Source organism: Neophocaena asiaeorientalis, unplaced genomic scaffold, assembly GCF_003031525.2.
Source record: "Neophocaena asiaeorientalis asiaeorientalis breed wild unplaced genomic scaffold, Neophocaena_asiaeorientalis_V1.1 scaffold251, whole genome shotgun sequence".
NCBI classification, from domain to species: domain Eukaryota; kingdom Metazoa; phylum Chordata; class Mammalia; order Artiodactyla; family Phocoenidae; genus Neophocaena; species Neophocaena asiaeorientalis.
Window position 1 is genome coordinate 11,461,508 of NW_020173377.1, and position 24,976 is coordinate 11,486,483.

The 24,976-nt window shown below is 41.9% G+C and overlaps 1 protein-coding gene across 1 annotated transcript in view; it reads right to left on the bottom strand.

Annotated features, from left to right (window-relative positions):
* PRICKLE2 (prickle planar cell polarity protein 2) overlaps positions 1-24,976 on the bottom strand; it is a 166,771-nt gene that overhangs the window by 72,963 nt on the left and 68,832 nt on the right. The window lies entirely within an intron of this gene.

Here is a 24,976-nt window from a genome sequence, read left to right on the forward strand (position 1 = left end):
AAAAAAAAAAAAAAAAAAAAAATTACAGCTTGTTGAGGGCTCAGATGATGGTTAGCATTTTTAAGCAATAATGTGTTTTTCAATTAAGGTATGTACATTTTTTTGACATAATGCTGTTGCACACTTAATAGACTACAGGATAGTATAAATATAACTTTTACATGCACTGGGAAACCACAAAATTTGTGACTTTATTGCAATACCTGCTTTACTGTGGTGGTCTGGAACTGATACTGCAAATCTCTGAGGTCTGCCTGTAATGTAACTAGCAAAAAGGCACACAGTGAAGGATCTATATTTCTTGGTTTCAAAGCAATCTAATCCATAAGTCATAAATGTCTGTTTTATGGACCGAACTGTGCTGCCCGTCTCCCCATTCACACGCTGAAACCGTAAGCCCTAAAGTGATTGTATTTGGAGAAAGAGCCTTTCAGGAGGTATTAAGGTTACATGAGGTGACAAGATTGGGGCTGTAATCAGAAAGGACTGATATCCTTGTAAGAAGAGGAAGAGACACTAGGAGTGCTCATGCACAGAGGAAAGGCCATGTGAAGACACAGCAAGAAGGTGGCCGAATGCAAGTCAAGAGAGGTCTCACCAGAAACCAACCCTGCCTGCACCTTGACCTTGGACCTCCAGCCTCCAAAACTGTGAAGAAAAAAATTTCTGTTGTTGAAGCCACCCAGTCTGTGGTATTCTGTTAAGGCAGCCTGAGCAGGCTAACAGTCTACCACATGCAAGGAACCCTGGGGTACTTGTGTGGAAAGGACACACACACGCATAAGAAACTACCCCTGGTTGAAGGAAGTTATATTTCAATAGACTGTATAAGACAAGTAGGCAAATGACTATAATGCAGAAGCCATTAGAGGCAGAGAAAAACACTTCAGAGTTTCAAAAAACAATAAATCAATCCTACATCTGTAGCATTTGCCAATTTCCATGGCATAAATAATCCTACTAGGGCTGATTTCAAGCTACCAATGTGACATCACTGCATGTGGGATAGGGAAGAGATGCATACAATTATACAGTATTTCTACTGTATGGATCTACTAAACGAAAGAACCTCAAGAGCCCAGATGACAGTAAAATAGGGGAAAGTAATCATGAAGTGATGAGGTTTGAGTATTTATTACCTTTGTTTTTTCGCGGTACGCGGGCCTCTCACTGTTGTGGCCTCTCCCGCTGCGGAGCACAGGCTCCGGACGCGCAGGCTCAGCGGCCATGGCTCACGGGCCCAGCCGCTCCGCAGCATGTGGGATCCTCCCGGACCAGGGCACGAACCCGTGTCCCCTACAGCAGCAGGCGGACTCTCAACCACTGCGCCACCAGGGAAGCCCATTACCTTTGTTTTTAATATAGTTTAATTATAAGTTTATATAATTAAGTTTTAAGAATGGCTGAATTTAACTGGCTTACAAAATACCTGAAAACGGACCAACTGGATCTTGTGAAACTGTGTAAGCCAGTTCCAGTACATCATTGTTGGAAACTTATAAGTCCGCTTCTTGGGCAAACTCTCTTTAAAAAGGTAAGAAGACAAGAGCAGTAGAGAGCTCTAAACATCATTACTCCATTCCACCCTCCCCCCACCATTATTACTAAGTATAGATTCACAATGTCATGTGGAAAAAAAGTTTTGAAAAAAAGTTTAGAGAGCAGCAACTGAAGATATCCTAGGACAAATTCAACTTTTAAACTAAAAAGTGACGCATAATGACACATGCTGTAATTCCAAGAAAAATTCATTCTTACATAGACTGGAGCTTGCTTTCACAGAACACTGCTGGAAAGCCATTTTAAAATACAGGTGATCTTTGTTTGGAATCAGTTCATTTTAAGGCAGTTTCATTTCTTCACATTAAAATAACAAGGTTGTGAACGCACGGAAAAATATGAAAACTAAGAGGCTCATTTATACATTATGAAGTAGGTGTTTCTGACCTCCAAGGCTACTTTCAGCCTCAGTTACGCTGCTTGCCTCATTAAGTTTCAAATGTATCACGGATACAATTGTAAGAATTTAGTCTTCCCTGTTCTGAGAAACCAAATGATCAGCTAAGGTAAAACACTGGCCTATAGGTTCAAGGTTAGATAATGTTTACAAAACTCTAAATGTCCTATATTATGCCATTTTAGAGGAACAGGGAGGAAGGAAGGTTTGGTTAGCATGAGCTAGATTATGCCACAGTAACCAACACCACCAAAATATCACTGGCTTTGCACCAAAGTTGATTTTTTTTTTTTTTTACTGCAGTACATGGGCCTCTCACTGTTGTGGCCTCTCCCGTTGCAGAGTGCAGGCTCAGTAATTGTGGCTCACGGGCCCAGTTGCTCCATGGCATGTGGGATCTTCCCAGACCGGGGCAGGAACCCGTGTCCCCTGCATCAGCAGGCGGACTCTCAACCACTGCGCCACCAGGGAAGCCCCAAAGTTGATTTTTAATTAAGAAATTAAAAAAATCTTTTTCTTACTGTGGTAAAACATATATAACATAAGATGTGTTATTTTAACCATTTTAAAGTATACTATTCAGTGGCATTAATTATAATCACAAAGTTGTACAACCATTTCCACGATCTATTTTCCAAAACTTTTTCATCATACGAAACAGAGACTCTCTACCTATTTAAGCAATAATTCCCCATTTCTCCCTCCTCCCACCCCTGGTAGCCTCTAATCTGCTTTCTGTCTCTGTGAATTCACCGAGTCTAGCTATTTCATCCCAGTGGAAGCATACAATGTTTTTCTTTTTGTGTCTGGCTTATTTCACTTGGCAAAAGGTTTTCAAGGTTCATTCATGTGGTAGCATCTATCAGAGCTTCATGACATTTTATGGCTAAATAACATTCAAAATTTTTGCCCCCCTGAAGGAAACCATCAATTAAACAAAAAAACAACCTACCGAATGGGAGAAAATATTTGCAAATGATGTGACTGGCAAGGGGTTAATATCCAAAATATACAAACCGCCTATACAACTCAATATTGAAAAAACAACCCAATCAAAAAGTTGGCAACAGACCTAAACAGACATTTGCCAAAGAAGACATACAAGTACATGAAAAGATGCTCAACGTCACTAATTAACAGGGAAACGCAAATCAGAACCACAATGAAGGATCAACTCACACTGGTCAGAATGGCCATCATCAAAAAGTCTACAATAATAAATGCTAGAGAGGATGTAGAGAAAAGGGAACCTTCCTACACTCTTGGTGAGAATGTAAATTGGGGCAGCCACTATGGAAAACAGTATAGAGGTTCCTTAAAAAACTAAAAGTAGAGCTACCATGTGATCCAGCAATCCCACTCCTGGGAAAAGATGAAAACTCTACTTCAAAAAAGATACATGCACCCCGATGTTCATAGTGGCACTATTTATAATAGTCAAGACACAGAAACGACCCAAATGCCCATCAACAGACAACTGGCTTGAAAAGATGTGGTATACATATACAATAGAATATTACTCAGCCATAGAAAAGAATGAAATATTGCCATCTGCAGCAGTGTGGATGGACCTAGAGAATATTATACTTAGTGAAGTCAGACAGAGAAAGACAAATACTATGTGACATCACTTATATGTGGAATCTAAAAAATAATATAAATGAACCTATATACAAAACAGAGACAGACCCACCGACATAGAAAACAAACTTATGGTTACCAAAGGGGAGAAGAGAAGGGAGGAGGGGCCAGTTAGGACTATGGGATTAACAGATGCCCACTATCATATGTGAAATAGATAAGCAACAAGGATTTACTGTATAGCACAGGGAGTTATTCAAGATCTTGTAATAACCTATAATGGAATGTAATCTGAAAAAATATATAACTGAATCACTTCGCTGTACACCTGAAACTAACACAATACTGTAAGTCAACTATACTTCAACTTAAAAAAATATTGCCCCTCTGCACCTGTCTGGGAATGACTGTGAAAGTGACACGAATATTGACGTTGGCGTTACAAACAAATTTTGAGAGACAGGTGAACGTGCAGATAATGAGGAATGACTAGATTACGACCTATCTGACCTGCTCAGGAGAAAGGGGCTGAGCCAGGATTTAAACTGAGGTCTGACTTCAAAGCTCATTTTCTTACCGCTTCACCCCACTGTCTCCCTAAACCACTCACAGGATTACACTCTGCCCTGAGCATCTGATGACTCCATACCCAGTGCAGTCACAGTTCATTCTTCAAGCCTGTGGTTCCTGTTAAAACCTAGAATAATAACAGACTAGGGAGGCTGCTTCATCATGAAAGCCACATGAACCAAGTGGAATTCCAAAGACGATGGAAACCAACAGTGTTATCTGCTAACGTGTCTGCTTTGAATATTATGTGCATAACGTTATGTAGTAAAGGTCACGTGAAGTGACTCAGGTTTGACAAACTTTTTTTCTTTGCGGTCTATGCAAGAGAAATGTTAATATGCCCACGTCCATCCCCGACAAAGGCCTTGTGGTCCTTGAAGTGAGTGCTCTGATTCCCCAGATTATACTGTTAAATTTTACTTTATTATTTTATTTCATGTATTTATTCATTTTGTGGTAAAATACACATAACACAAAATTTACCACTTTAACCATTTTTAAGTGGCATTAAGTACACTGTTGGGCAACCATTGCCACCAACCATTTCCAGAACGTTTTCATCTTCCCAAACTAAACCTCTGTACCCATCAAGTACTAACTCCCCACTTCCCCTCCCCCTGGGAGCCACCATTCTCCTTTCCATCTCTATGAATGTGACTAGGGTTCAGAGTGATTTTTATTACATGTTGGTGCCAAATGTTCTTTTGCAGTAACAATTCTCTGATACTATGGTGAAAATCAGTGGGGAAATAAAATGAATCAGGCAATGTATCGACACTTACATTTAAGTCCTTTTGTAAGCAACTTTCCTTCTGTTTTTAATAAAACAATTAAAGAGAGCAGGGGAAACTGTGGCCTCAGCCATCAGAATCTATAACAAATGAGAGTATCGTACTGTGTTTCCACCGAGAAGACCCATGAAGTAAATCACTACTAACACCTGGGGAAGTAATTTCTTCTGAATTTTCAGCCTTGACTCAATATTTTACAAATCACAGAATTCCCATTACACAGCACCTCTTTCTAGCTCATGACAGTCTTCTGATTGCTCTTGGAGCAGCATGAGAAGCAACCAATGCTAATCAATAATTTCAAGAGAAGAGAACTCAGTATCAACTAGGCCTAGACCCAAAGAAGCAGTTCCAGCAGGCATTCTTCAGCATTCTGACATCCCTGACACCTGGTCTAAAACAATGCTCATCCACGTGCTATCTTAGTCTCTTCCAAAATAAACAGATATTGTTTTGTGGTTAGCCGATGACAGTGCCCAGTTGTAGAAGCAACCTTCAGTCTTGGTCTCTGTTATAATTATCTCCTTTCCCTTTGTTGCCTATAGGATTCTTTACCGTTGTTTTACTTATTCTACTGACAGTTCACCTAAACCATTTTTGGAAACAGGAAATGAATCAAAAAGAAAAAAGGCTTAATTTTAAACATCCATTTTTTTTTTTTAGGAAGTAGAGTTTCAGGATCGGTTCTTACCTATGTTAAATGAAAGAAGTAAAGCTGTAAACAACAGACATAAAATGACCTTAAAATTGTTGGTATAAAATTACCAGTATTCAACACCCATTTATGATAAAAATTATCCAGAAAGTGGGCATAGAGGGAACATACCTCAACCTAACAAAGGCCATATATGACAACCCACAGCTACCTTCATACTCAGTGGTGAAAAGCTAAGCACTTCCTCTAAGATCAGGAACAAGACAAGGATGCCCACTCTCACCACTTTTATTCAACAACGTTTTGGAAATCCTAGCCACGGCAATTGGAGAAGAAAAAGAAATAAAAAGAATGCAAATTGGAAAGGAAGAAGTAAAACTAACACTGTTTGACGATGACATGTTATTATACATAGCCCTAAAGATGCCACCAGAAAACTCCTAGAGCTAATCAATGAATGTGGTAAAGTTGCAGGATACTAAATTAATAGAAATCTGTTGCATCTCTATACACTAACAATGAAGTACCAGAAAGAGAAATTGAGGAAACAATCCCATTTACCATTGCATCAGAAGAATAAGATACCTAGGAATAAACCTACTTAGGGAGGCAAAAGACCTGGACTCCAGAAACTGGAAGACACTGACGAAAGAAATTGAAGACAACACAAACAGATGGAAAGATATACAGTATATACTGTGTACTTGGATTGGAAGAATCAAGATTGTCAAAATGACTATACTATCCAAGACAATCTACAGATTCAATGCAATCTCTATCAATATACTAACAGCATTTTTCACAGAACTAGAACAAATAATTTTAAAATTTGTATGGAAACACAAAAGACTCCAAGTAGCCAAAACAATCTTGAGAAAGAAGTACAGAGCTGGAGGAATCATGCTCCCTGACTTCTGACAATACTACAAAACTACAGTAATCAGAACAGTATGGTACTGGCACAAAAACAGACCCATAGATCAATGGAACAGGAGAGAAAGTCCAGAAATAAACCGACACACTTATGGTCAATTAATCTATGACAAAGGAGGCAAGAACATACAATGGAGCAAAGACAGTCTCTTCAATAAGTGGTACTTGGGAAACTGGACAGCTACTTGCAAAAAAAACGGAAATTAGTACATCCTCTAACACCATATACAAAAATAAACTCAAAATGGCTTAAAGACTTAAATATTTAAGTCTTTAAGACATGACACCATAAAACTCCTACAACAGAACATAGGCAAAACATTCTCTGACATAAATTGTATCAATGTTTTCTCAGGTCAGTCTCCCAAGGCAACAGAAATAAAAGCAAATATAAACAAATGGGACCTAATTAAACATAAAAGCTTTTGCACAGCAAAGGAAACCATCGACAAAACAAAAAGACAACCTACTGAATGGGAGATGATATTTGCAAATGATATGACTGATAAGTGATTAATATCCAACATATATATAAACAGTTCAGACAACTCAACATCAAAAAAACAAACAACCCAATTAAAAAATGGGTAGAAGAACTCAATAGACATTTTTCCAAGGAGGAAATCCATATGGCCAAAAAGCACATGAAAAGATGCTCAACATTGCTAATCATTAGGGAAATGCAAATCAAAACCACAGTGAACTATCACCTCACAGCTGTCAGAATGACTATCATCAAAAAGAACACAAATAACAAATACTGGCAGGGATGTGAAGAAAAGGGAACCCTTGTACACTGTTGGTGGCAATGTAAATTGGTGGGAAACAGTATGGAGGTTTCTCAAAAAACTAAAAACAGAACTACCATATGACCCAGCAATTCCATTTCTGAGTATATACGCAAAAAAAAATTCCCAAACACTCATTCAAAACGATATATGCACCCCCAATGTTCATAGGAGCATTATTTACAATTGCCAAGATATGGAAGCAACCTAAGTGTCCATCTACAGAGGAATGAATACAGAAGATGTGGTATATATACACAATGGAATACTACTTAGCCCTAAAAAGAATGAAATTTTGCCATTTGCAGCAACATGGATGGACTTGGAGGGCATTATGCTAAGTGAAATAAACCAGACAGAGAAAGACAAATATTGTATGATATCACTTGTATGTGGAATCTGAAAAATACAACAAACTAGTGCATATAACAAAAAAAGAAGCAGACTGACAGGTATACAGAGCAAGCTAGTGGTTACCAGTGGGGAGGGGCAACGTAGGGCCTGGGGAGGAGGGAGGCACAAACTACTGAGTGTAAGATAGGCTCAAGGATGTACTGTATAACAAGGGGAACAGAGCCAATATTTTTTAACAACTGTAAATACAAAGTAACATTGAAAACCTGTACAAAGAATTTAAAAAAAAAAAAAGATGAGAAAAATGAAACAATTACTAGTATTGATATGATTTTGGTTTAAGAGAAACTATCCAAAAATTTCCTTAAGCTTGAGCAAATATGAATTCAAGGTCAGGTAAGGTAGCTGTGAAATGCACTGAGACACAGGCTATTCATAGGGAAGGAAAAATCTTTCATAAGCAATCTAAGAAATGGTACTAAAATGTACATTATGTAAGGTCCCTGTTAAAGGTAGAAGGAAGTCATAAAGACTGATACTTGTTAAAAATGAATGAAGTGGAATGTGGAGAGGCTGTGGAGAAAAGAGAACCCTCCTACACTGTTGGTGGGAATGTAAGTTGGTACAGTCACTATGGAAAACAGTAAGGAGGTTCCTCAGAAAACTAAAATAGAATTACCACATGATCCAGCAATCCCACTCCTAGGAATATACCCCAACAAAACTATAATTCAAAAGATACATGCACTCCTATGTTCATAGCAGCACTATTCACAATAGCCAAAACACGGAAACAACCTAAATGTCCATGGACAGATGACTGGATAAAGAAGATGTGATACATAAATATAATGGAATATTACTCAGCCATAAAAAAGAATGAAATAATGCCATTTGCAGCCACATGGATGCAACTAGAGATTATCATACTATGTGAAGTAAGTCAGAAAGAGAAAGACAAATACCATATGATATCACTTATATGTGGAACCTAAAATATGGCACAAATGAACTTATCTGCAAAATAGAAACAGACTCATAGACACAGAGAACAGACTTGTGGTTGCCAAGGGGGATGGGGGGAGAGAGAGGGATGGACTGGTAGTTTGGGGTTGGTAGATGCAAACTATTAATAACACATTCAGAGTGGATAAACAACAAGGTCCTAATGTATAGCACAGGGAACTATACTCAATATCGTGTGATCAACCATACTGGAAAAGAATATTTTTTAAAAATGCATACATGTGTGTAATTGAGTCACTTTGCTGTACGGCAGAGACTGGCACAACACTGTAAATCAACTATACTTCAATTTAAAAAGAAATGAATGAGGTGGGAAAGCAATGCATTAAATACAGCAAGTGAGAAGGCCCTGAGGCTGGAGGAAGCTCAGGGTACTTGAAGACTGGCAAGAGATGCGGTGTAGCTGGGTGTTAAGAAATGGCAAGTGGCCACCAGAAAATAGCAATGTATTTTTTTTTCACATCTTTATTGGAGTATAATTGCTTTACAATGCTGTGTCAGTTTCTGCTGTACAACAAAGTAAATCAGCTATATGTACACATATATCCCCATATCTCCTCCCTCTTGCGTCTCCCTCCCACCCTCCTTATCCCACCCCTCTAGGTGGTCACAAATCATCGAGTTGATCTCCCTGTGCTATGCGACTGCTCCCCACTAGCTATCTATTTTACGTTTGGTAGTGTATATATGTCCATGCCACTCTCACTTTGTCCCAGCTTCCCCTTCCCCCGCTGTGTCCTCAAGTCCATTCTCTACGTCTGCATCTTTACTCCTGCCCTGCCACTAGGTTCATCAGTACCGTTTTTTTAGATTCCATATATATATATGCGTTAGCATATGGTATTTGTTTTTCTCTTAGAGATGTATTCTATAATTTTCCAACAAGTAAAGGAAAATGAAGGAAACGGAAAATATTAAAAAATAGAATTCAAGAAAATAGAAAAAAGCAGAGGAAAAACACACAGCAAACAGAAAACAACAAAAAAAAGTGGAAGTAATAATTATCTCAGTTATCACAATAAATGTAAATATATCCATCAATCAGAAGATTATCAGTTTGCATTAAAAAGAAAAAAACAATATCCATGATATGCTGCCTACTTGAATCCGTAAGAAAAGGTTGAAATAAAAGAATGAAAAAGTACAGTCTTGCAATTATTCCCCTTCAAAAAGCCAGTATGCAATATTAATACTGAAGAAAACTTATATTTAAGTAAGTATAATTAGGATGGATTAAAAGTGATGTTACAATTGATTAATAGCTCCTTGGTCATTTCAAAATTATTAGTGACACAATTTGTTGATTGAGCTATCACTTCCCTACTTATATTCTTGGAAAATATTATTAATGCATCCGTTCATAAACTTTTTCAGAACCATAAAAATGATTTTCATGTTAAAATAAATTAAATGCAAAAAATTTTTAAGATGTTACAAAATAATAAAAGGAAAAAATCTATAAAAGTTGGAGTATATTCATAAACTTTTAGGCACCCAAAAATATAGCTTCAAAATATAAGCAAAACAGAAATACAAGAAGAAACAAATCTATAAACAATGTGAGAGATTTAAAAATATGTCTCTTAGCATCGATAGACCAAATAGACAAAAAATTATGAAGGCTATACAGTATATTATAACAATAGTAATTATTGTTCATTAATTCTAACACCTTTCTTCTAACAATTTGGAAACATTATTTTGTTTATTCTTATTTTAGAGTGGGAAGGAAAGAATTCACATCCTTATTTTCCAAATGGGGAACAGAAGCTAGAAAGTTCTAAGAAACTTGGTGAAGGTCACTTAGGTAACCACAGTCTGAAACTGAACTTTTCTGATTCACAACCCTTTCCTGAACTTGAATGCTTCCTTTTCTGTACATCTGCCTGTTCTACGGTCCCTAGGTATTTCTTCCTGGTACTGTAAGGGGAAGAGTGGTGAAATAAATTAACTCAGCTCTCTAAATTCTGGCTCTATATGACAATGTGCAAGTCATATACTTTCTCTGAGATTGTTTTCTTAAATATCACTTACAAGGTTTAGGTTTAATAATCTTTGAAGCCTTATTTCTATGGGTCTTGTCTCCCCCACCCCCGCTCCCTCCAATCACTGGACAAGAACTTCAGACTTAGTTCTCAATTTTTTTTCTTCTTCAGGTGTGCTTTTCCAAGAAAAGTATTTTCATACTAATTGGCCTTTCCAATCAGTAATTATATGTGGGCTTCCCTGGTGGCGCACTGGTTAAGAATCTGCCTGCCAATGCCGGGGACACAGGTTCGAGCATTGGTCCTGCAAGATGCAACATGCCGTGGAGCAACTAAGCCCGTGTGCCACAACTACTGAAGCCTGCACGCCTAGAGCCCGTGCTCCGCAACAAGAGAAGCCACCACAATGAGAAGCCCGCTCAAGGAAGAGTAGCCCCCGCTTGCCGCAGCTAGAGAAAGCCTGCACACAGCAACGAAGACCAAACGCAGCCAAAAAGAAATAAATAAAATTTATTAAAAGAAAAAGTAATTATATGTAATACCGGGTTCTTGAAATACCAGGTTCTGGAATAGTTGCCCTGTAAGGCAGGAACCGTTACTATCTTCATGTTATAGATGAAGAGAAATGACTTCACCGAGTTAAATAACCTGTTCCAATCATAAATATAGCCAGAGAGTAGCAGAGCTGGATCATGTTCCATATGTATCTGATACCACAGTCATGGCTTTTAATCATTATGCTTGGGAAAGACCACCCAATGACCGTATTTCAGCAGAGCTATTTCTCATGTCATATTCACCATCCAGATGAATTCTTGATTTCCACACAGCAGTGGGGTCCAGGAGAGGATGGGTGCTTCAAAACCATGCACAAGTCCAACCTCAAATTTACCTTTACAGTTTGACTTGACCCTCTCCCTCAAACAATATGAACAGACTTGCCAAGTGGCTGACAAAATTAGTTGGCTGGCATTTCAACTCCTTTCTCTGCCTGTGTCTCTGTCCAAGGTTATGACGCTTCCAATGGTTTGCAAAATGATGGAAGAGGAGGAAGAGTAAAAGGGGCTTAAGTGTTCAAAATCTTGACCATCAAAACTCGGGAAATCATAACCTACCTCCTCCTCTCCACCGAACACTCAATGCCAGTGAACACGAGGATATCACCTCTTATTCCTAATACCCTTTGGCAAGAATCGGAAAGGAGGTTTCCTAGGACCCCAGGATTGCAGGGCAAGAATGAAAAGTCAACATTGAGCTAGGCTGGTTAATGTTTACAGTCCCTCCTAGGTTGCTGCTAGACTTTTTGGTACCGTAATGGAAATTAGAAAAAGACACCCCCCTCCACCCCAACCACAAATTACGAAAAGCAAGCTCCCAGTCTCAGAAGAGAGAGTCCTGTACCACAACCAAGTAAATTGCAAGGTGTCCCAGGTTAAATAAAATGTCCTACTCTGGCTGGCAGTCACCAGAGCCCAGGTGAATATCAACCTTTAATCAACCCCTTGGCCAGGCACCTTTGTGCAGTATACAAACTGTACAACCGTACGTGGCAGCCCTGATCCCCTACCAAGCTGAGAGGTTATGAATTTATCCTTTTGCTTCAGGAAGTACAGGTTCAGAAATTACCTGAATAATGATATTCCCTTAGCACGATACGACCACTGAGTTTTTACCAGTCTTTCTAATTGCCATCGCAATAACTACCGCCACTACTCACCGAGTGCCAACTACCTGTTAGGCACCGTCCTAGAGCATTTACAGAGATGATGAAATGAGCCAGTCTGTGGAACTGATTTTTTAGTGCCGTCCATCTGGGTGTTGATGAATTTCTGTCCCAAATCTTCGTTTTCACCGCGCATAATTAATATTGAGCACTTCTTTCTGACAGTACTTGATCAGAGGGCTCAGTTACTTCCTAAGGCAACCATGAAACCTTAGGAAGACTCCGGCACTGGCATGCAAAGATGCTTGCCTTCCTGTTTGCTAAAGAGCAACTTCATTCATTCGCTTTACTGAGGTATTTGAAACATAATAAGCTTCACATATTTGAAGTATACAACTTGGTAAGTTTTGACATATACATATACCCACAAAAGCATCAGCATAATCAAGAGACCGAAATACCTATTACCTTCAAAAGCTTCCTCTGCCCTTCTGTCGTTCCTCCCTCCTACTCTCTCCCCATGCACCTCCCCATCCCCAAGTAACCACTCATCTGCTTTCTGTCACTACAGATTAGTTCAAATTTTCTAGAGTTGTATATAAACAGAATCAAACAGTATGTACTTTTACGGTCTGGCTTCTTTCACTCAGAATAATGATTTTTATTTTTTTTGCAGTACGCGGGCCTCTCACTGTCATGGCCTCTCCTGTTGCGGAGCACAGGCTCCGGACGCGCAGGCTCAGCGGCCATGGCTCATGGGCCTAGTTGCTCCGCGGCATGTGGGATCCTCCCAGACCGGGGCGCGAACCCGTGTCCCCTGCATCGGCAGGCGGACTCTCAACCACTGCGCCACCAGGGAAGCCCGAGAATAATGATTTTGAGATTCATGAATGTTGTAGTATATGTCAAGAGTTCATTCCTTTTTATTATAGAGTAGCATTCTACTCTATGATACAACACCATCTGTTTACCCATTCATCTGTTGATGGACATTTGGGTTGTTTCAATTTTGGGCTATTAAAAAGAAAGCTAAGAGCTGCCATTTTTAAAGCTCCACGCTTAAGGCACTGTCTCATTTAATTCTCACAACCATGCTACAGTTGCATAATGACATTCTTATTTTTCCAATGATGACATGAAAGCTCATGGAAGTGGATGAACTTGGCCAATGTTTGTGAGCAACACAGCTAGGATGTGAACACAGAGTTAGTCAGTGTCAAAGCTTATACTCTTGGACACTACGAGCTCCGGGGGATAGGTACTTACAAGGTAGAAGCCATGGGACACCAGCACAAAGCCTGAAGTCTGTGTGGGTCTTCCTCAAAGAGGGACTGTCTGCACCTGCCTGTGAATAACCGCATGCTACACAAAGCACAACGGCAAGACAGGGCCTGGGCAGCTCCAGTTCTACACTGGACCTGGAAAACAGCCACAGCGAAATCACACCTAGACTAAGGGCTTGCGCTTAACGGGTACTTAATAAATAACTGCTGAATGAATCCATGGCTGAATGCCCTAGTGAATGAATGAACGGAGGGACAAATAGATGGACAGGTGGACGAAGGTAGTCACTAGTTGCCTTGATGGTAGATTCATCCAACCATCCCATGAAACTGCTCAAAATGTCTCAGGAGTCAGAAGGCGGAGGGGATCGTCTTGATAGTAAATCAACTGTCGCAGCAGCCCACAGCGTAGGCTGCTCCGTCAGCAGAAAGGGTGTGCAGCTGTGAACGCCTACAGGATGTCGAAGTCCTGAGGCTCACTCCTCATCTCCAGGATCCCGGAGCACATTTACTATAAAGGTTGGAGCCATCTGCCTTGAAAGCTGGGAACTCCAATGGCAGGTCTCCCCTCCCGCATCTGCAAATGGGCCTTGGCTTCTCCAGGCCTTGCACTCTGCAAACGAGCCTTGACAGGGCCCTGCTGGTGGCACCTGGCCACCCTGCTGCTGACTTCATCTGGCAGAGGCCCTCCAGTCTACACCCCAATTCTGGTCCCATCTCTGACGGCTCCCTTGAAAACGAGCTCATTAACAGGCAATTTTATTGAAGGTTGCACAGACAGGCACGTTTCCCACTGCCATCCGATGACGTCAGTGCATTTCTGGAGCCAAGATCAACAGCATCGTTCACGTGACTGGTTTCCTGAGAACTGGAGAAGACCGCACGCACTCAGGCTTCCTCCTAGCTTCCTTCTCCCCTCCCCTCCCCACTCACTCCTCACACAGCACTGAGAACACGGGGGTGAGTGACAGTGAAAGCTAACACAAGAGACGTAGCTTAGAAGAAATTTAATCCAATCCAGTTGGAGAGCCATGTGTCTCACCGCAGCCATGAAATTCCATTTTTAACTCAGCACGTGCTGACGGAATAATGAAACGAAGATGACACAGCAAATGGCTGGCGAGTCTAATGATGGTTTTTGTGGAGCTTTTAGAGGGGTTATTAGATTCCCTCCCTATGAACCAGAACGACCCAGCAGGCCTAGAGAGATGAACTACTTCGTCATTCTTCTCTCCCTGCACCCACACCTGCCAGCCTCTGTCCCTCTTGGTACAAATAGCTTCTTACATAAAAAGAACAAACTGTCAATAGCCTGAAAGTGAATGGTGAAGCTGAGCGCCTGGCACTGCGGCCCCAGCCCAGTGGTGAGTCACAGATGTAGAATTCATGATTCTGCAACAGCAGGCACCAAAGCATCTTCTGGGCTAACAGGCCAAGGATAGAGCTGAAGAAGCAGGACCAGTCAACGAATTTTCAAAGTATCTTGAATTCTCCTTTAACAAAGAGCCTTGTGTTCAGGCCACATTCAGGGTACGTCAGACAGGGGCAACAAGCTGGGGATGAAAGACGTCTTGCTCACGGGGAAGATGCTGGGGCTCATCCTCTATTACTGCCCATGGGCAAATCTGCATCAGTGTCTCGAAGACCCACCCAGTGAGGCTGGTGACAACGGCGGCTACCATTTTATGAGGACCTACGACGTGTCAGCCTAGATCTCCTAGGCTCTTTAAAGAGTAATTCATTTAGCCTTCACAGCTACGTTAGACTTTGGCAGAAAAGTCTCTTCATTTTACAGACAAGACAACTGAAGCTGAGGGCAGCCAAGGTTATAGAGTTAATATGTGGTAGAGCCAAGATTTGGCTCCATGTATTTCCAACACTGCTGGTTTTCCGTAGCCCACAAGCAGCGGTTCTCAAGCTTAGGTCTATATCAGAAACACCTGAAGGCCCTGTTGAAAGAGAACGCTGGGCCCACCTCCAGAGCTCTGGTTCAGTAGGTCTGGGACAGAGCCTGAAAATCTGTATTTTTTTTAGTAATTTCCCAGATGATACTCATGTTGCAGGCATGGGAACCAGATTTTGAAAACCACCGGAATGGGCTGAATCTGAGTAATCGAACCATCGTTCCAAGTAACAACTCAGCTCGGATGTCATTTCCTCCGACAGGCTTTCCTTGCCCCCCTCCCCCAATCTAAAGTAGATTCTCCAAATCAGGGACCAGCTAACTACAGCCTGTGGGTCAAATCAGGCCCGCTGCCTGTTTTTGTAAATAAAGTTTTATTGTCACATGGCCATGCCCATTCATTATGTGTTGTGTATGACTGCTTCTCCATGACAACGTCAGAGTTGGGTGTCTGCGAGAGAGACTGTATGTCCCACAAAGTCTAAAATATTTACCATCTGGCTCTTTACAGTAAAATTTTGCCAACCCTGGCTCTAAATCACATCACCCTTTCTTTACTGCTTTCCCAGCACACATCACTCTCTGAAAGTGTATTGTTCATTCAGTGGTTGATCTGTCTGTATTCTCCACAAGAGTGTCAGCTCCCTAAGAGCAAGGATACTTGTTTGCTCATGGCTGTTCCTGCAGTACCTGGAAGATAGTTATCTCTTGATAAATACCTGCTCAATGAATATCACTGTTGAGTGCCCAGGTATGGGACACAGTACTAGGAACACGACGGCCACTGGAGGAAGAAGACGAAATGTGGTTGTCACCAAGCGGGCTCCCAGCCAGGATGAGAGATTGAGAAGAGCTAGAGATAAAGAGATTGCTGAGGGAGAAACAAGCCTTTGGAGGTAGGACCATGCTACTTCCTGCAGCGATGGGGAAACTGGAGGTGGGGAAAGAGGAATTCCTTAGTCAGCAGGGTCAACTGGAGATGAGAAGCCATCTCCCTCCCCCCGAGCATCAAAGAGCCTAGTGTGATGCACGCCGCTCCCTCCTCCAACACATGCCAAGCTGGCTCCCTCGGATCTGATATCCTGGGTGGATCAGCGTGGAAGGCGGGGGCAGGGGGCGGGGTGGGTGTGGAGGAAAAGAAGCCCAAATAAGGCTGTTGTGAATCCTGGCTCTGCCCATTACTAGCTGTGACATCCTGGTCAAGCCCGATTTCCTCTGAGCTGCAGGGTATTCAGTGGGAAAGTGGAGGATTTTATACAAGGATTAAATGGGACTGTTTATTCATGTAACATCTGTTTATTGAATAATGTATCAGACATCATTTTCGGCACTGAGTATGCAGTGGTGAGCAAGACACTGTGTCTCCCTCCAACAGGCTCACATTTTAGAAGGTAGGGCATATGACGAAAGGGGTAGACAGAAACGTATGTAAATTGTGCATTATGTACTTGGCATGGGGAAGGTTCCTTGTTCCCTCTCTAGTCACCTCTGAACGGGGGATCTCTGTTGCCTTATCTCTGCCCGCAGGCAGAAACATCAAGGTGAAGGGTGATGGGGGCTCCTTCGATTTCCCAGGGGGAGGGACAGCAGTGGGACTACCCAGCCCTCATGTCGGTGGCTACCTTGGCCAGAGCTCGACACCGCATGGGCCCTGTTCATTTCTCCCCAGACCATCCAACAACACTCTCCCCAAATTTTGTGTGCAGATCCAAAGTTGGTACGGATTTCATCTTACTTCTGAGCTTCAAGTAAATCCCTGAACTTCTGCCACAAGCCAGATCTTTGCAGGGCGGGCTTCCTCATGTCATTCAGTAGCAGCTCAAAGACCACCGCCCCAGAGAGTCTGCTCCTGACCGATCAATCTAAAGTAGCTAATCCCCGCGGTCCCCAACACTCCGGCCCACAGCCATGATCACAGAAGCTACTGCATTTCCTCCATAGTATAAATTAAACGAGACAAAGCACTAGGATAACTCCCAAAGCACCTAGGACAGTGCCTGGCACATGGAAGAGTTCATTAAATGTTTATAGCACTACTATTAGCATCATTTTAAAAATCACAATGTTGAATTATCTTAGTCCCTTGTTTTCTAATGTATAGGTCTCCAACACCTCCACTTAGAACTACAGTACAGCAGAAACCTCAGTGACCTTGGTTACTCTTTTACCCCCAGTGCCTAGCGCGGTGCCTGACACAGAGTAGGTACACAGGAGTTAAGGGAAGGAAGGAACGGAAAGAGCCCAATCGCTATTCCTTTGTCACAACGTTCTCCAGCGTAAGCTCTGACTCATTCTTCCACTCGGACCAGGGGTGTACAATGCAGTGGAAAGCTGCCATGAAGCCCACCCACTGGAGATGGCTGCTAAAGAGACTGTGACAGGCAAAGTAAGAGAGGCAAGGGCAAGGAGCCACGCTTCCGGCTGTCCTGCAGATCCCCAATATAGGCCATTCTCCTTTGTGGGGAGGTTCTCTTTGCACTCTGAGCGGCCTACAGAAAACTCCCTGGGGGCTCACTCACTCCTCCCAGGCCCAGGGACTGTGATGCTGCAGGTGACCCCAGGCACCGAGGAAGTGGGTGGCAGATCTCATTTCTACAGCAGACAGCCCCCGAAGCCCGCTTGGGACCCTGGATATTTCAGAGTCAGGTGGCTCCGTCTGGTCCCCTGTCCAAGCTGCTCTGGCTCTGTGGAGCCAGAACTTCATTACAAAGAAGCTGCACCTTTATGACAATCCCACAGCAGAGAACCTGGAGAACAGAAAGGCTCCCGGAGCAGCACAATGAAAATGATTTGATTAAAAGCCTTTGAGCAGGCTGAGAAGGAATCCTGGATTTTGGTTAACCCTATGTTTAATGTCCCTTTTCCACCCAACATAACCTTCTTCTGCCCTGGACAGTCTTATGTTCCTTCCCCGCTTCTTCCTGCCTGCTCAGGGCAGTAGTAATCAGCAACACTTACGATAGCTTCACAAGAAGAGTGATAAGGAAACAATCATTTTATTGAGCATCTACTATGTGTACACACTGCCCTGGGAACTTTCTACACACTCCCTCACTCAGGGCCAGATCAGCCCTGGGCTCTGGAGGTCTAAGAGCATCAGCTCCTGGCTCAGGGTACCTGAGAATGAATCCCTCTCTGCTACTCCTTAGCTGTGTGACCTCAGGCAAGTTATTCCACTTCTCTGAGCCTTGCTTTACTCACTTCTAAAACAGAGACAGGAATGATAATTACCGAATAAGGTTGTTATAAGAATGAAATACAGTAATGCACACAGAAGTTGAAAATGGTGGTGGGCACATAACAAGTGTTCAATGAAAGTTGAAGAATTTTCTCCACATTATCAACATCATCAGGAGGAAACTGAGGCTCCTGGAAGCTGAACAACCCTCCTGAGGTCGGAAAGGGATGGAGCAGTAGTCAGATTTACTGGGCTCTGGAAGTGAAGCTCTTTCCCACTGGACTATGCTGCTTCCCCTTCCCCTTGTGCCTCCCAATGGGTTCTCCAAATTTTACAGCGACACAAATGGTCCTCTGGTTTGGAAACACAGAGGGCTTCTGCCAGACCCTTGGTTCCTCACACTACGTTCCAGACCCTGAGCCTTGGAGCTGGCAGTGCTGCCCCAGGTTTGTGCTGCTGCATAGCCCTTCCTAAGATGTCACCCATCTCCTCCTGCCCCTTTGGAACCTAAGACATCTCTGAAGCGGCTGGGATTATTAGGGGAATGTGCTTAGAATACATACTTTTAAGAGAAATAGAGGGAGCAGGAATAATGGATGCAGACTAGTTCTTCATGTAGAAAAACATTTAAAAGACCGTTATCTTTTCACCGTGTGATGCAACCCTGAACATCTCTGCTTCTGCAGAGGATTCTGGTGACCTGCCTGCCTCTTAACAAATAGTGGTGGGGTGCCTGCCACATGTCAGGTGCTGTGCTCGGTGCTGGAAAATTCCCGAAGAACAAGGCAGACAAGATCTCTGCCCTGCTGGATCTTAAAGCAAAGTGGGGGGGGCCAAATATTAAACAAAAAATTACGCTGCTAAGTAAGTACAAGTTTGAGAGGCACTAAAAAGGAAAACTGTGGGGACTGTCACAAAGCGTGGGACTGGAGACCTAGTCTTGTATTGGGAGAGTGGGCTGGCCAGAGAGACTCCTTGAGGAGACACTCCTTGACATCTGATGGATGAGTAACAGTCATCAAATTAAAATGAAAAGCCAAATAAAGAATTTTAGGTACCCTCAGCAAATAGATTTTAGAGTTTCACAGGGCTCAAAACCAGCTAATTCACCCCCATCTTTAGGTAGTACTGGCGAGTCTATTTTGCCACATATGGAAGAATGCTTTGAAAGCCAAAATTTGGGCAACTACTTCTAGTATCCACTCTTCATCCTTCCTGCAATAGTTTGAAGTGAACGTTGAGAGTTCCAGACAAATAACCCAACGGCTATTTTTTATGTGCAAAAAAATGATTAAGGTCAAGGTAAAATGACTAACATTTGGTGACATCCACATTTGAGAACTCTCCATGGATACCTGGAGTATCCAAAACATCAATGAAAAGGACACTCAACTCAGGAGAAGCAATCTGATGGTCTCTTCAGATTTTCAAGGATCAGGAGTAGAAGCACTAATTAAAAAAAAAAACCATATCCTCATGTACCCAATGAAGTCTATCCACCCAGAGGATGCACCGGTCACAACATTTCTGGAGGGCAGTTTGGCACAATGAATCAAAAGTCTTAAAGAGGTTTACACGTGACCTGTCCACCTCTAGGAATCGTGCTGAAGGCGACGAGCAAGCAAGTGTACAGAAAGGGTGGCTGCTCCCGTTTACTTAATATAGAGAAATGCTACAAAGGATGCACACGTTCAAAAATAAATTTTCAGTTCGTGGTGGTACTCTTGGCATTTGGGAGGGGTCAATTCTCCTTCCAGCGCTGTCGTCTGATACTTTTCAGGCTGTTTAGCATCCCAAGCCCCCACCCACTGAAATACTAGTGGAGGTTCCCTAGTCATTTTGACAATAACTACCCGCTTCTGAGATTTTTTTTTTTTTTTTTGATGTGGACCGTCTTTAAAGTCTTTATTGAATCTGTTACAATACTGCTTCTGTTTTATGTTTTGGTTTCTTGGCCTCGAGGCATGTGGGATCCCTGACCAGAGATGGAACCCGCATCCCCTGCACTGGAAGATGAAGTCTTAACCTCTGGACTGCCTGGGAAGTTCCCCCACCCCTCAACCCCCGCTTCTAAACATACATTTCCAAGCACGCCCTAGTGGTGGGTGGTGCCACTACAGGTTAGTAACTACCAGTGGAGAACTATACAGCCACTCACAAAGATAATCTGGGTCTAAATACAGAAAAAAATGCAGAAAAAAAGTTCACGATACATAAACTGAAAAAAATTTCAGGATAAGTGGATAGCATCATCACATTTCTGTCCAGAACAAAACAGAAATGTACCCCATATATATACTTGTTACACACATGCAAAAAAGGTTGGAAAACAATTTTCCTTGGTTGGGAGAATTATGAGTGATTTTTATCTTTCTTTCTTCTTATCTTTCCCTTTTTTTCAATGGGCAAGTCTTCCCATTATAGAAGGAGAAAGCTATTCCTGTTTCGGAGGACAAATGGTGACCCACCTGTCACCTGTCCCTCACACCATTTCACTTCTTGTTTTGACTTCTCGGGAGGATGGCAGGATGCACCTCGGAGAGCACTGGCCTCTGCTTGAGCAGCGTGGGATCACCTTCTTCGCTCTGCCAAACACTCAGCCTCCTTTCAAGGCAGCAGCTATAACACCAGGGCTAGGACCTGGTAGGTGCTCAAATAAAGGTTTGCTGAATTGACTCATCCTTTGCTTGTCCTGACTGGGCCCGACTTGTGCTGACATGTCCTCCAGGTTCTACCATTACTTTTACCCAGTGGTTCTCAACTGGGGTGTCCGGCTCATCCCCCAGGGGCAATGGGCAATATCTGGATACATGTTTGGTCACCCCAATGTTGCGGGGAGAGGGTGGTGAGTGCTACTGACATCTGGTCGGTGGGGGCCAGGGACGCTGCTAATCGTCCTACAATGCACAGGACCGCCCCGACACCAAGAATTATTCAGCTTAAAATGTCAACAGCACTGAGACTGAGAAACCCTGCTCACCGTTTTCCTTTCTTAAAGCTTGTTAAATAATTTCCAAATTCTTCCTAAAGTATTATCTACTGTAAATGTATCACCACAGCATCTCTAGGAGACAGGGCACATACAATGAATTGCTCAAGCCTGAGGAGAAATTGGAGCCTTATAGATAACTTCAGAGGGTCAATCAGGGAAGACTCCAGTTCTCTGCTCTGCCTCCGCAGGGATCTCTAGATAATACTAAACACCTCATTTGCAGCGAGCAGAGGCAAAGGATCTGGGCAACTTCTCCGATCAGTTTTCAGTCCAGCCATTAAAAAATACAAGAGAGAAGCCTTTCTTTTCCAGCATCGACTGTTACATTTATCATTTTCCACACTATTTTAAGAAGGTTGCGTTTTGCAGCTAATGGATTTTTATAAAATTAAGTGCTGGTGTTCAAGAACACCTCCCTAAAACGGAGGTAACTTTTGTTCACATTATATTAAACTGCAGAAGGCATTTCTCAGAAGAAATAGAATAATAAGGAGTGTCACCTGAAGGCATATTACCAACCCCACGACCAGGGAATAAAATGAAAGGTTTCTAACAAGAATGAAAACACGTTACTTGGAACCCTGACTTGTCTTGACTATTTCTCCTCCAGCACAAAACATTTTAATGCTCACTGTAATTTCTCTTGATAGAAAAATGGTTTTTCTCAAACCAGAGACCACTAACATCGTATTAAACATCAGAATTTTTATTAGTAAAAGGCATTTAGGGTCTCAAATTTTTCTAAAAGCTACTAGGCAGCTTTTAAAAAATCTTTAAACCTATAATCAGTTCCATTAATAATAGACTTTAAAAGATCTCATAATTAAAAAATTTGAAGACCATTTTTTTCATGCAACATGATCCCCTGAAACACCTTTAATACAGATCCATAGTTTATTAGACAAATATAGAGCCCTTCAAACAGCTTAAAGAGACAGTCTCTCTCTGGAGAACAATTTCCTTTCTAATCACCTGTATCATATAGGTTTGAGTAAGTGTAGGGAATAGAGAAAACCATTTAAAGAAAAATACAGTTATCAGAGATGGGAATATCCTGCCATCTGACATAATTCAAACCACTTGTTTAATAGCATTAATCTTTTTTTTTAATTTATTATTTATTTATTAAAAAATTTTTTTTTGGCTGTGTTGGGTCTTCACTGCTGTGCGCGGGCTCTCTCTAGTTGCAGAGAGTGGGGCCTACTCTTCATCGCGGTGCGTGGGCTTCTCTTGTTGCGGAGCACAGGCTCTAGAGCGCAGGCTCAGTAGTCGTGGCACATGGGCTTAGTTGCTCCCTGGCATGTGGGATCTTCCCGGACCAGGGATCGAACCCGTGTCCCCTGCAGTGGCAGGCGGATTCTTAACCACTGCGCCCACAGGGAAGTCCTAGCATTAAACATTTTCTTTCAAAACAAATCAAAGAAAGTCATTTTATGTTTTCCAAAGACATTCACTTTGGATGAGGCAAGTGGCCTTCAAAAATACATAAGCACTTACTTTTGGAACTGGTGAATGTAACCAAGATCTTTAGCTTCTGCAGCTGCCTGTTCTCTTGGGGCAGCAGAAAATGTTCTCTGAATATGAATACCATAGAATGATATTTAATGGCCTTAGAAAAGAATCTACCTAAGCAGGGAACTGAAATAGCTTAACTTTGGAATTTCAGGGCCCAACTCAGCAGGAAGCAATGTGAATAAAAGAAGCGTGGGTCTCTTAGAAGCTGCTGGAAATGAGGTTAGCAAGAAAACGAAACAAGCTCACAGCTGTATCGAGGTGTGAAAACTCACTGCTCAAGTACTGCCAGTAGAATCGTGATGTCAAACACAGATATTCAGTCACCCACCACCTCATCTGAGTTTCCAGACAAACTCAATCAGATACTCTCATTCTTCTTCAACTTACTCTTTAATAATACAGTCTTTACTGGAACAGAAGAAAATCAAGATATAACCTTAACCTACAAACTAAGAGAGAACACACTTCTTTCTCTCTGCTGATAACCCAACACAGAAGTCCCTTCAATTCTCATGCAGATTATTTTCTGTGAATGTTTCTGTTCTAAGACATTTTCTTCCTAGTAAGAATCAGAGTAGAGATCACAAACCGGAAGTGCCTGTGGGGTGCAGGAAGATTAACACAAAAGGGCTTAGTGGAGACTAGGGTGACTTGGAGAGTCATTCTTTCTAAACACTTCCTGGAAAGAAGTACTAGTGCTCAACTCAATGGCCTGCACACAAATCCCTGAAAAGTAAGATTTTAAACTTTAAAATTAAAATTTCCTAATTTTTAAGTGTTAGTAATTTTTAAGTATTAGTGACTAATTCGAAATTTAAACAATCCTTTGCTGGCTAAACAAATCTTGCCTGTGTGCTTGATTTCATCTGTTAATTTACAACCTCAGAAAGAAAGAAAGAAAGAAGAAGAAGAAATGGCTCAGGGAAGACGAGATCGGGTGCATTCAGGGTGGTATGGCCATAGACAAGAAATGGCTAACCAAAGAGATGTTATCAGGGTCCCATCCTTAAGTTCTTGGTGAATTCTTAGGTCTTCCCTAACCATAAAGAACCTTTTCTAAAAGCATCACCACATCTCAAGTTCCTGACTTCACATTTCAGGGTTTTTAAGCTTCAAAACATTGTCAGACATAGAGAAGATCTCCAGAGAAAGAAACTTCTTGTGTCAAAGGAAGGGTATAGTGGTCTCACACTTAAGATTCTGATAAACCTGTGTCTCAAAGACGCACAGGGAAGATCATGACAATATCCAGCTTACAGGAGGGGCTTCTAAACCAACATGAGGCTCGTGGAAGAGAAAATTCCAAGTACCAAGAAACGCAAAGCAGAAGTTGTATATCACTGAGAGAAATGCAGTAAAACGAAAGAAACCAAGTTCATCTAACCAAGTTAATAATATTGACAACCTGTGGGCAGCGCCAAAATATTTCAGGAAATGTCAATGTCTTTCTTTGTAAAGCCAGGCCAAACTTTTGAACACAGCATTAGATCACTGGGAAGAAGAAGGTAAATCCTTATTTCCTTACAAAGAATCTTAACATTAAGATTGATGGCCAATGTAGAACGTCCCTTCCCTCTCCAAAAATGAAGTTTCGTTATCTAATGTTTCTAGACAATCTTTTGGTAACAGTTAAAAATGGCAATACAGAATGAATTAGCCATGGCCCACCCAAGGCTCAGTTTCATTTCTCTTTCTGGTTTCCCATTGGGGCCCCAGACATCTTCATCCCATGTAGCCCCACTTCTCTGAATCAGCAAGGTCAACTCTCCCTTCTGAACCGGAATGAGGAAGGACGGGTAAGA